The following is a 12,596-nucleotide window of genomic DNA, read 5'->3' as shown; positions in this document are numbered from 1 at the left end:
TGACAGCTCAAGATGCAGCAGAATTGGAGATACTGTGTGTTATACTATGTTGGCAAATCAAACTCCAATAAAAAAAAAAAAATACAAAAAAAAAAAAAAAAGAATTGGAGATAGGGTGGTGGGGCTCTGGAGGACAGAAAGAGGAAGGGGCACTCCCAGCATTGGTCCCAACCTGGCAGGCCACCCCAGAGCCAGGGCCTGAAGCCCCACCCACATTCTTTTCTTGGTGGGGGTGATTTGCATGGCAGGTTTCGGGCCTTCACTCTGGTCAACAGCCCAAAATCCAGTCAGGATAAACTCTTGGGAAAACTCAACCAGAGTTCCATTTGGGTATAATAGATCAGGTTATAATGGTCTTATAAAAGGGATGGGATCCCATGATGAGACCTCACTCAGAAAGGCATTTGGAGAGTAAGGTATGCACTCCATCGGAGCAGGACATGCCACAGCTGAACATGAGAGACATTTCTGTGGAAAGCAGAAACAAGGATGCTCCAGCCTTGCCCTTCCTTACAGCCAGAATGGGAAATATTGAGACCCACTGAATCATCTGGAACACTCCAGAAACTGGTAAGCTAATAAATTTGGTATCTTCCATTTTTGCTTCTCTTAAACCGTGGGTGAACAAACTTTTTCTGTAAAATAGTAAATATTTTAGGCTTTAGGAGACATGCAGCCTCTGTTTCAGGGCTCGACTCTGCCATAGTAGGGTCAAAGCAGCCACTGACTGCAGCCTTAAACCAGTGATCATTGATGTATCCCAATAAAACTTTATTTGTGTACGCTGAAATTTGAAAGTCATAATTTTCACATGTCTCAAAATATTCTTTTGGCTCTTCCCAGCCCATTTAAAAAAAATATATATAATATATACATAATAAGTGTAAAAAAAATTTTTATGTGAAAACAAAACTTAAAAATGTAACAAGCATTTTAACTCACTAGCTGTGCAAAAATAGGAGCGGGCCAATCCCTGTCTTAAACCATTTGAGAAAATGCAGCTAGCATCCCATTAGTGAATCACAAAATAAATTTAATGGGCTGCAATCAGCTTATGGGAAAAAACCAAGAATTTTTTCATTGAATCTAAGATACCATCGACTGTAAGACATATTATTTTTGCTATCACAATACAACACAAAGAATATATGCTGCCAAACAATGAAATGTTACTGATGTGATGCAGTCTTATTTCAGAAATGGAAACATGTAAACACTAACCTTTTCTTTGCTTTTAATACTGTTACTTAGCATAGATAAAATTTGTTAACAGGATAGAAGATTGCCTATTCATTGTAGGGAGGGTGTTCTTTCAGGAAACTTTTGTTTCAATTACACATACTCACCCCTACACACTGACTGGAATGTCTCCCTTGTATGATAATGTTAAATCATTTGGATTTCATTAAATGCTTGGAGATCCTGGAATTCCTGGGTTTGGGTCTGCCATTCACATAAATGATCACACTGATGATCAATAGCCACTATTTGTGTAGCAAAGATTTAACATTGACAATATGCTAGACATTGCTCTAGGAACCTAGGATACAGCAGTAAAGGAAACACAAGTCCTTTTCCTCCCTCATTTTACAATCTCGTGGGTGGAGATAGAAAAAAGCAAGATATGTTTATACAGAGTTAACCCTCAAGCATAACAGGGGTTAGGAGCACTGACCCCCTGTGAGGTAGAAAATCTGTATAATCTTTTGACTCCCCCAAAACCTAACTACTATTAGCCTACTGTTGACTGGATGCCTTTCTGATAATATAAACTGTCAACTCACACATATTTTGTATGTTTCATGTATTGTATATAGTACTCTTATAATACCGTAAGCTAGAAAAAAGAAAACATTATTAAGAAAATCATAAGGAGGGGCACCTGGCTAACTTGAGTCCATTGAGCATGCGACTCTTGATCTCGGGGTTGTGAGTTCAAGCCACATTTTGGGTGTGTAGATTACTTAAAAATAATTAAAAAAAAAAAAAGAAAGAAAGAAAATTGTGAAAGAAAATACATTTATAGCACTGTACCATATTTACTGAAAAAAATTCTCATCGAAGTAGACCTCAGCAGTTCAAACCCATGTTGTTCAGGGTCAACCATATCGGTTATTAGGCAGGTGATAAATACTAAGTTGAAAAATAGCATTGGGGGTGAGTAGGGCATGTAAGTTGGGGGAGGTGGTGATTTTTGATAGCATGGTTAGTGAAGCCTTGCTGAGAAGCTGTGGGCCTGAAGCAGGCCAGGAGCCAAGATGGAGATAATCTGAGGAAAAGCATTCAAGGCAGGGGGAGCAACAAAAGTCCTGAGGAAGTGCAAGGTCTGGTGCCTTCCAGACTCACGGTATAGCTGCAGTGGAGGGAAGGAGAGGCAAAAAAAGATAAGGACTGTTGAGTATGCGCCAAAGGCCTGGAGTTTTTAAAACATTTTATGTTCATTGGCCTTTTTTCTGAGTGAGTTGGGAAGCCTTTCGAGTTCCATAAGCAAAGTACTGCCTGCGAGCTCTTTTACATATTTTAACAGGAGCACTGGGCACAACATGGATCAGAGATATGACAAAAGAGGTATGAGGTTGGAAACTTCTGTGGTGATCCAAGGAGAGAACATGGTGTCTTGGATCAGGGAGAGGGCAGCAGAGGTAGAAGAGAGTGGTCAGGTTCTGGATATTTTTAGAAAACAGCAGGCAGGGTTTGCTAATTGATTGGCTGTGAGGTATGGGGGAAAGACTGGCAAAAGATGTCCCCAAAGTTTGTGAACTGAGTGACTAGGAGTGCTTACTCAGAAAAGCAACACTGAAGGAGGAGCAAAGGTTTTTTGTTTTTGTTTGTTTATTTGTTTTTAGGGGACTGAAAAAAGCTCAGTTTTGGTAAGATTGGCTAGAAATCTTAGATATCCTAGAGGGTAAACCTGAGAGTAAGAGGAGGCTAGTGAGATGCCGAGGGTGCTAAAATGCGGGAGGCAGGTGCTCTGAGATGCTGAACCTTTGCCTCTGTAACTCTTGCCCTTAAATCTTGTGCCCTAATCCCTCACTTGCCTTACCCTAGTCATGGCCCTGCAAGAGGGCATGCTGAGCTTGCAATTGCTAGAGACCTGGGAGGCTGGAGAGGTAACTCTAGGACTATCTTGTCACCTACATAGTTGGAGCCTGCTTCCTCAGGTAGAAGATAAGAATGCTCATAGTTATCTCAGCATTTCAGAGGAGGATTAAGTAAGGCAATGATTTTGGTTTTTGAAATAAATACTAAAAACGTGGTTTTACTTATACGGTAATTTACGAAAAGAAAGAAGGGAAGAAGAAGTTGAAGGGACCTCTTCAAGCAAAAAGCAGTTGTAAAATGGTAGGTCTTTTTTTGTCATGTGAGAAAAAATAAGTGCCAGAACCACCAAAGAAGGACAGAGGAGAATCGAAACATGGGAATAAGGATAATGAAGATGCTGAGCTCATCTTAGTAAGAGTGAAACATGTAAATGAAGATGCAAAAATTCTCTTTATCGGAGTGATTTCAAATTCAAAACCAGTCATTTTGGACATTTTGAAGAGTGACCCTGGAATGATCTTCCAGGAGAAAGAAAGGCTACTTGAGTCAAGATCCCGCTTGTTCATTGCAGCGTGCAAACCATGTAATCCATGTGGCACTCACAGTGGCCACCTCAATCTGAATGGAGAGTTAATAGTCCTATGATTTTTGAGCTTTTGTTTCATCCGGATTATAAAACGAGCTCACCACAAATCACGCCTCACAATCCCTCAGATTTGCTCTCTCCATATCTTTGTGTCTACTTGGAGTTCTACTTTTGTAGGAGGCAAGGGTGGAAGTCCTCACAATTCAAAGCAATTATACCGTTTCCAGTATAAACAGTGGAAATCCCAAAAGACCTAAATTCAGTGATGGAATCCCAGGAGGACATTCCTCACTGTGGCCCTTTCAGATTTTTCTTCTACAGTGAGCATGAGCACAACCTCAAAAGGTGTCCCATCTTCATTAAACCATGTTCAGAATGGAGCATTATTTTCTTGGGCTTATGCAACTGACAGGACACATTTCAATCTTATGGATCTAGACACAAAATAGCTTGGAAATCCTGGAAAAACCAGACTTTTCGAGTCTGGCAAGTCAAAACCAGGCTGGATCCCAAGAAAGAAAATCTGATCATGTTACTTCGTGACTTTTACTATGGGCAACATGAAGGAGACAGTCAGCCAAAACAGAAGACTCATACAACCTTTAAATGCCTCAGCTGCTTGAAAGTTCTGAAGAATGTCAAGTTTCTGAGCCATGTGAGGAGCCATTTGGTACTTGAGAAGCAGAGGGGTGACAGCTGGGAAAACCACACCACCTGCCAGCACTGCCATCGACAGTTTCCCACTCCCTTCCAGCTTCAATGTCACATTGAAAGTGTACACACTACCCAGGAGCCCTCCGCTGTCTTTAAAATTTGCGAATTGTCATTCAAAACAGACCAGGTTCTCTTACAGCACATGAAGGACAATCATAAGCCTGGTGAAATGCCCTATGTGTGCCAGGTTTGCAATTACAGATCGTCAGCCTTTGCTGATGTGGAAATGCATTTCAGAACATGCCATGAAAACACTAAGAATTTGCTCTGTCCATCCTGTTTCAATATTTTCAGAGCTGTCATATTCTATGTGAATCATTGTTGGAGGCACTGGAACAAGAGTCTTTTAGGGTTCCAAATGCCAGCTACAGTTTTTGACTTCAAAGGAGAAAACAGAGCATCAAACTAAGAAGCATCAAACTTTTGGAAAAGCCAGAGCAATTGGAAGGGTTTCCTCTTGAAACAGAGGTTGTGATTCAAACTTCAGTTCAACCAGGATCAAGAAGTGCAGCATCCATTATTCTCAGCAACGTCCACCTGTACTTCTCACTAGTAATATCTAAAAAGAGGATTGCCATGAGCTCTAGTTATTCCAGATGTTACCACAGCTAGCATTATAGTGAAAATTATGTTCTACTCACCTCCAGGAACTCTTTCAGATAGAATTGAGGCTAGGCCATCTATACATCATGGCTGTGGATAATAGTCACTGATAGATTTTATGGTGACAATTCTTCAGGTCCGTACTATCAAGAGGTAGCATAGAAGCCTTCTTTATGCTTCTTCCCAAACTCTCTCCCCAAAGTAACCACTATTCTGACCTCTACTACGAGAGATTCAGGTTTTGTTTTTTTGGGGGGTTTTTTTTTTTTTCAGTTTTTAAGCTTTAAGTAACTGAGATCACACAATAGATTTTGTCTTTGTTTTTCTTTAAAGAAGTGGGATGCAATGAGAAAGAATGTGTTCTTTTTCATTGCTGAGTAGAATCCCACTGAATGAATATGGTAGAGTTTTATATGCCCATTTTGCTCCCAATAGACCTTGAGGCTGATTCTTTTGCTATTTGGAATAAAGCTGACACAAGTCTGTGCATGTCTTTTGGTAAGACATATGTAGTCATTTCCCTAGGATATATGTGTACTTATGAGAAGTTCCGGAGCTACACTGATTTAACGTTTTAGTGCAGATTCTCCTAAACACTTTATCACAGTGATTGAAATACTTTACACTGGCACCAACAACACTGAGAATTCCAATGCTACAGATACAATGCTTGGTACTGTCAGTCCTTTCTATTAGTGCTGTTCTCCTGAAGTTGAGGTGGTACCACATTGTTTTCATCTTCATTTCCCTGATGATTAATGATCTGGAGAATTTTTTAATATGTTTTTTGGTCACTTGAATACCATCTTCTTCTTTTTTTTTATTTTACCATCTTGTTTTATTAAGTGCCTATTCAAGTCTTGCAGCCTTATTTATTTATTTATTTATTTATTTATTATTTTAGAGAGAGGGAGAGAGAGCAGGAGAGAGAAGGAGAGAGAATCTCAAGCAGACAGCAATGAGCATGGAGCCTGACTCAGGGCTCGATCCCAGGACCCTGAGATCATGACCTGAACCAAAACCAAGAGTCAGATGCCCAACCAGCTGTGCCACCCCAGTGTCCCAAATATATATTTAAACTAGACTGTCAATTAGGAAGGTATGAGGGAACTGCTAGGGTTCTGGAAATATCCCATGGCTTTATCTGGATGGTGGTTTCCTAGGTGTATATATATGAATTAGGGTTGGTACTTCACAGTGCATCATATTTAAGAAATTATTATCTACCAAGGACATAAATATATTCCTCCTTTGTTTTCTTCTAGAAGCTTTATTGTTTAGTTTTGTTGCATTTAGGTCCAAGATCCATCTCAAATCTATTTATTTTTTGTTGTTTATTGTGTGACAAGTCCGAGTATCCAGGTTTGTTTTTTCATATGCATATTCAAATCAACCAGCACCATTTACTAAAAAGACCACTCTTTTCCCACTGTATTTCAGAGGAACCTTTGTGTAAGTCTAGCAGGAGACTGTAATGTATTTCTGGACTCCATTCCGTTCCATTTTTTCAATTCTCTATCCTTATGGTAACACCACACTGTCTTAAACATTGTACTTCTGCCTAAGCTTATGTGATGATTAATTTTATGTGTCAACTTTACTGAGATAAGGGATGCCCAGGTAGCTAGTAAAACATTATTTCTGGGGGTGTCTGTGAGGGTGTTTTTGGAAGAGATTAGTATTTAAATCAACAGACTGAGTAAGCAAGATAAACCCTCAGCAACGTGGGTGAGCATTATCTAATTCAATCCATTAAGAGCCCTAAGAGAACAAAAGTGAAGGGAGAGAAATTTTCCCCTTTTTGGGGAAAAAGGGGATATGAGACATCCCATCTCTCCTGCCTTTGGACATCATAACTCCTGGTTCTAAGGCCTTCAGACTCAGACTGAATTATACCACTAGCATTCCTGATTCTCTAGCTTGCAGACAGCATAATGATCAGACTTCTGGGTCTCCATAATTGCATAAACCCCTTTTCTTTTTGTCTTTATCCTACTGGTTCTGTCTTTCTGGAGAATGATGACTAATACAGATATCTGGGAGTTTAAGTTCTCCAGTGTTGTTGTTCAAAGCTGTCTTGGCTGTTCAAGTGCTTTGTTGAATTGAAGTGGTTATAATGGACATCCTTGTCTTGTTCTCAGACTCATGCAATAGCTCATCATTAATTATGGTGTTAGCTCTAGGGTTTTTTGTAACTGCCCACTGACTTTGGGGGAATCGAGCTAGAAATCAAAACCAGAAAGATAATTGAGAAAAAAAACCCCAAAGCTCAGAAATTAAGCAATATATTTAAACAGGGCTAGGACCAGAGCAGAGGAAGCCAGGAGCCTAAAGTACAAAGTGCCATTCCTGCACTTCTACAAACCTCTTGAATGTGTGCTCTATGCTCACCCTAGTTCTGGTTCTGCTTCTAAATAACTCAGAGTAAAAAATAAAAAATAAAAAAATAAACAACTCAGAGTTCCTGTAAGAAGATGATGTGGAAAAGGAAAATAATTGCAACTGAATTATATTGAAACAGCAAAATTTATAAGATGGAGGTAAAGCAGTTGTTAGAAGAAATTAATATTTAAACTGCATATATTTGAAAAGAAGAAGGGGTAGGGTGGGCAGTGGGTGAAGGGGATCCAGAGGTTCAAACTTCTAGTTATAAAATAAGTCATAAGGAGGTAATGTACAGCATGGTGACTATAGTTAATAATTCCATATTGTTCGAAATGTTGCTCAGAGGGAGACAGAACATGAGAGACTCCTAGCTCTGGGAAACGAACTGGGGGTGGTGGAAGGGGAGGTGGGTGGGGGGTGGAGGTGACTGGGTGATGGGCACTGAGGGGGGCACTTGATGGGATGAACACTGGGTGTTATTCTATATGTTGGCAAATTGAACACCAATAAAAAATAAATTTATAAAAAAAATGTTGCTCAGAGAGTAAATCTTAAAAGTTCTCATCACAAGAAAAGGAATTTGTATCCATGTTTGGTGATGGATGGATTTTCACTAGGCTTATTGTGATCATTTCACAATATAAACAAATATTGGATCACTATGTTGTACTCCTGAAACTAATATAATGTTGTATGTCAATTGTACCTCAACGAAGAAGAGGAGGGAAAAGAAAAAAGGTTGGAAAAATAATGATCTAAATCAGTGCTGTTGATAGAAGTTTCTGCAGTGATTGAAATGTTCTATATCTGTTGTGTACAATATGCTACATGTGACTACTGAGCCATTGAAATGTAGCTAGTATGACTTAGGTGCTGAATTTTTAATTTTATTTAATTTTGATTAATTTAAAATTAAATTTATTTATTTTTTTTAAATTAAATTTAAAGGTAAGGTAAACAAATCTTCCTTACAAATGAAGTCCAGATAATTTCAGTTCTCTCAATAATTTGTGTATTTCATAGGCATTCTCCTCTCAATGAGACTAGATGTGTTTTCCTGAGGGTAGGCTGGATTTAGTGACTTGCTTCCAAAGAGTAGACTATGGAAAGGAGAGAAAAGTAACTTTACAGTAGAGAGGTTAGTGGTAAATCATAGTGATAACATGTATCCCCCCCTGGAAGTGATGAGGACATATCACCTCTGTGGTATAATTTAAAACCCTACATCCCCAGTGTAACCATGAGGAAAACATCCAACCCATATTGAGAAATATTCTGCAAAATATCTGACCCTTAAGGACTCCTTAAAATTGTCAAGGTCATGATGAGTAGACTAAGGAGACACTATGACTAAGGTCCATGCAGTATCCTGCATGTGAATCTGGAATAGAAAAAGGACATTAGTAGAAAAACTAGTGAAATTTGAATAAAGTCTGGAGCATAGTTAATAGTAACTTAATGAAGGATGATGGAGTAATTTTGAGGCCTAAAGGAGAGGATTTCCCAAATACACATTTTAGACATCGAAAATACTTCCTCTGTATCAACATCCTCTTAATTTTGACTATGGTATATTTGACTGAACAGAAATCCTCAAATGCAAAGGATCAATACTATTTAGACTGTGTGATCTGACCATAATGCAACAAGACAAGAAATTCATAAAGGAACAGCTTTTTAAGATCCTAAAGATTTGTAAATAAATACCATATAACTCTTTTTTTTTTTTTCCATATAACTCTTGTATTAAAAAGAGAATCACTAGGGAATTTAAGACATCCTTGGAGGGGCATCTCAGTGGCTCAGTTAGTTAGGCATCTGCCTTCTGCTCAGGTTGTGATCTTGGGGTCCTGGAATCAATCCCTGCATCAGGCACCCTGCAGCAGGGAGTCCTCAGAGGGAGACAGTCCCCCTCTCCCTCTGACCCTCTCCCCTACTCATGCTTTCTCTCTCTCTCAAATAAACAAATAAAAACATTTTTTTAAAGGATAAAAAAAGACATACTTGGAATTAAATGACAATGAACATATTAATGAAGCAAAAATTGTAGGATATAGTTAAACTGGTACTTAAGTAAATGAAGGTAACTTTATAGCATTACATACAAATGAAATAACAGAGCTTACAAACAGAATACCTAGGCATTTGTCTCAAAAAATTGTAAAGAGGATATCTTTGTATGGTGACAGATGGTAAGTAGACTTATGGTGATAGCTATGTATAGAATGTCAAATTGCTACAATGTACAACTGAACTAATATAACCTTGTATCCCAACTACATTACAATTTAAAAAGACTTAAAAATATTGTAAAGAGGAACAATAGAACCTACAGAGATAACAAGAAAGTAGATCTAGTGACGAAAATAGTGTTATATATTAAAAAACCCAAAATCTGCCTTTGTTTTTTTTTTTAAACTTAATTTATTTTTTCATGAGAGGCACAGAGAGTGAGGCAGAGACACAGGCAGAGGGAGAAGCAGGCTCCATACAGGGAGCCCAATGTGGGACTTGATCTCGGGTCTCCAGGATCACGCTCTGGGCCAAAGGCAGACGCTTAACTGCTAAGCATCCTAGGGATCCCAAGTCTTTTCTTTCTTTCTTTCTTTCTTTCTTTCTTTCTTTCTTTCTTTCTTTCTTTCTTTTTAATTTCAACACATTACTAAACTAGACAGACTTCTATCAGAAATGGCAATTTAAAAAAAATCTGTAAAAGGCCAGATAGTAAATATTTTAGGCTTTTGAATATGATTTCTGACAACGAATCAACTGCTGTTTTAACGGGAAAGCAACCATAGATAAATATCTAAAGGAATGGGTATATCTGTGTTCCAATAAAACTTTATGGACACTGAAATTTGAATTTTATCTATTTTTCAGGTGTTGCAAAATCATATTCCCCTTGTGTTTTGTTTTCCCAGACAGGAACAGATATAAAGTTCCTTCTTAGGTCGCTGCAAGCCATACAAAAATAGGTGCCAGGCTATTTTTGTATAGCTTGACCAGATGCAACGTCAAGAGCATGGGCGTCAAGACCCAGTTGCATGGTCAAGTTACCTCAAACACGAGGAGCGCTTTTATGACAAACGGATGACACCTGAGGATTATGAGAGCTAAACGCTAGGTGGGCAGAAGCACCCCACGACGGATGGATTGGGGGCCCTCCCTTGTCCTTGGAGCCCGGTCAGCTCTGCGACCTTGACCTCCCAAGACTCTCCTTCCCCGGGACTTGGTGCTGCCCCTGCCCTCACGCCCTCAGCCTGACCCCGCCCCCAGCGATCGCCTCCAGGGGCGCCAGAGCGCGCGCAGGCGCCGCCCGGCCTCTCCGCCAATCAGATCGCGGCGCCCTGAGCCGCGCCGGCCTCGGCCCGCACCTGGCAGCCAATCACAGGTCGCAGCGGGCGCGCGTGCGGAGGCGGCGGCGTCAGCGGTGCCTGGGGCCTGAGGAGGCGTCGTCCCCTCAGGCTTCGCCTGGGGAGCGCGTCGGGGCGGTGCGCCGCCGGCAGCTCCGGGACCGCTTCGGGGACGCGGCGGACCCGGGCTGGTAAGGGGGGGCGTGGCGCGGCCCCCGGGATCCCGGCGGGGAGGGGGAGAGGGGAGGGGGAGGGCGGCCGCGGCCGCAGCCCAGCCGGCCGCCGCGCTCCGGGTCTGGCCGCGCGGGAGCGGCCTGTGCCTGTTGCCGCGGCCTCCGAAGGGCCCCTCCACGCTCACCCCTGCGTCCGCCTCGGCGGGGGCCTTTCGGGCAGCCTCCCCTCCCCCACCGGCGGCGGGCCCGCCCCCTCCCCCAGGCCCGGGCCCGGCCGGCGCCTCCCGCAGGAGAGGCCTGCCCGGGCCCCTCCCGCTCTGCCCGCCCCCGGCCTGCGGGGTCTCCGGTGGGATTCACGTCGTTTCATCCTGGCCGTTCTGGACGCGCTCCCGACGCCGGCGGGCCCAGACCCTTTAAGGACGTTCAAGTATCTGTAAATTCATTATTGCTCCCTCTCCTGCCTCCCGAAGCGCCCCGCACCTCTTCCTTGTTCGCTGTATTTCTGCCGGGACACTGTTTGAGACCCTCCCGCCCTAAGGAGGTCCCCCGCAACCCCCCCCCCCGCCCCCCGACGGCCAGGACACCAGGGTGGTTTCCAAGGCTTTGGATTGGGGGCCGTTGGCAGGCGTAGTGTTTTCTTTGCTAAGATGTGGGGGAGGGGAGTGGGGGAGGAACAGGTGCCCGGGAGAGGATCCGGTTCTCTTCCCTGGTTCCTCGCGCGAGGTGCTTGATCAACATCCAGAAGGCGATCTCAGGTGGGCAGTGGAATAGAAAACATGCCTGCAACGTGCAAGTGACCCACATCCTCCTCTCTGCTTGCCTCAAGGATGTGACCTTCTCCTGCCTGGAGTAGCTCAAACTCTTAGAAGTTTCAGTGCACACCTGAGGTAAGATGAGAGATCTTTATTTATTTATCTTTTTTTTTTTTTTTTGAAGATTTTATTTATTCATGAGAGACACACAGAGCGCGCGAGAGAGGCACAAGCAGGGTCCACGCAGGGAGCCTGACGTGGGACTGGATCCCAGGTCTCCAGGATCTCTACCTGAGCTGAAGGCAGACACTCAACCACTGGGCCACCCAGGTGCCCGGGAGAGATCTTTATAAGGACGAAGATTGTATCTTTTTTCCCTTATTTTCTCCTGTGTTAAAAGACTACTGGGCAGCCTGGGTGGCTCAGCAGTTTAGTGCCTGCCTTTGGCCCAGGGCGTGATCCTGGAGTCTTGGGATCGAGTCCCACACTGAGCTTCCTGCGTGGAGCCTGCTTCTCCCTCTGCCTGTGTCTCTGCCTTTCTTGCTCTCTGTGTGTGTCTCTCATGAATAAATAAATAAAATCTTTAAAAAAAAAAAAAAGACTACTGTTTAGACAGTGTTTCCTGAGTGTGTCTGACCTGAGTATGTCTGGTAAATGCAAGCCAATTCTGGAGCTCTGTTTATTGCTCCCTTAAAAACAAGGAGGGCAGCATTCTTTCACCTGTTCTCTCGAAAGGAAAAAGAAAGTAAGAGGGTCATACGTTTTAAGCTGCATGAAACTGACTTCTTGTACAATGGTGTGAGGCCAAGATGGGCTGATACACATACCAGAGGTTTCAGCTCATGTGTTAAAGTGGTTAAATCAGGGTAAATGTGTGTTGATTAAGAGTGATTACACGAGGTTAGTTTGCACATTTGTATAACCCTTTCCTTAAGGGCTTTACTTGGTGAAGTGATTGAATATGGGTGGACGAGGCCACATGAAATCA

General features: G+C 42.3%; 1 protein-coding gene and 1 pseudogene across 3 annotated transcripts in view; both read left to right on the top strand.

Moving 5' to 3' along the window:
* The first annotated feature begins 3,339 nt into the window (after positions 1–3,339).
* On the top strand, positions 3,340–11,293 carry LOC112676348 (zinc finger protein 280A-like; annotated as a pseudogene).
* Positions 10,730–12,596, top strand: part of ZNF280B (zinc finger protein 280B) — a 24,271-nt gene continuing 22,404 nt past the window's right edge. Inside the window, exons 1-2 of one of the 3 annotated variants that reach the window (XM_025474658.3) lie at positions 10,730–10,874; positions 11,683–11,743. The gene's annotated coding sequence lies outside the window, so the exon portion shown is untranslated. Of the gene's footprint in view, positions 10,875–11,139; positions 11,744–12,596 lie in introns of those variants that run through there. The other 2 variants (XM_025474659.3, XM_049101530.1) reach the window with 2 other exon arrangements.

The sequence above is a fragment of the Canis lupus genome, chromosome 26, assembly GCF_003254725.2.
Source record: "Canis lupus dingo isolate Sandy chromosome 26, ASM325472v2, whole genome shotgun sequence".
NCBI lineage: Eukaryota > Metazoa > Chordata > Mammalia > Carnivora > Canidae > Canis > Canis lupus.
Note: the sequence above shows the minus strand (reverse complement) of the source record. Positions and strands in the feature narration are given on the sequence as shown.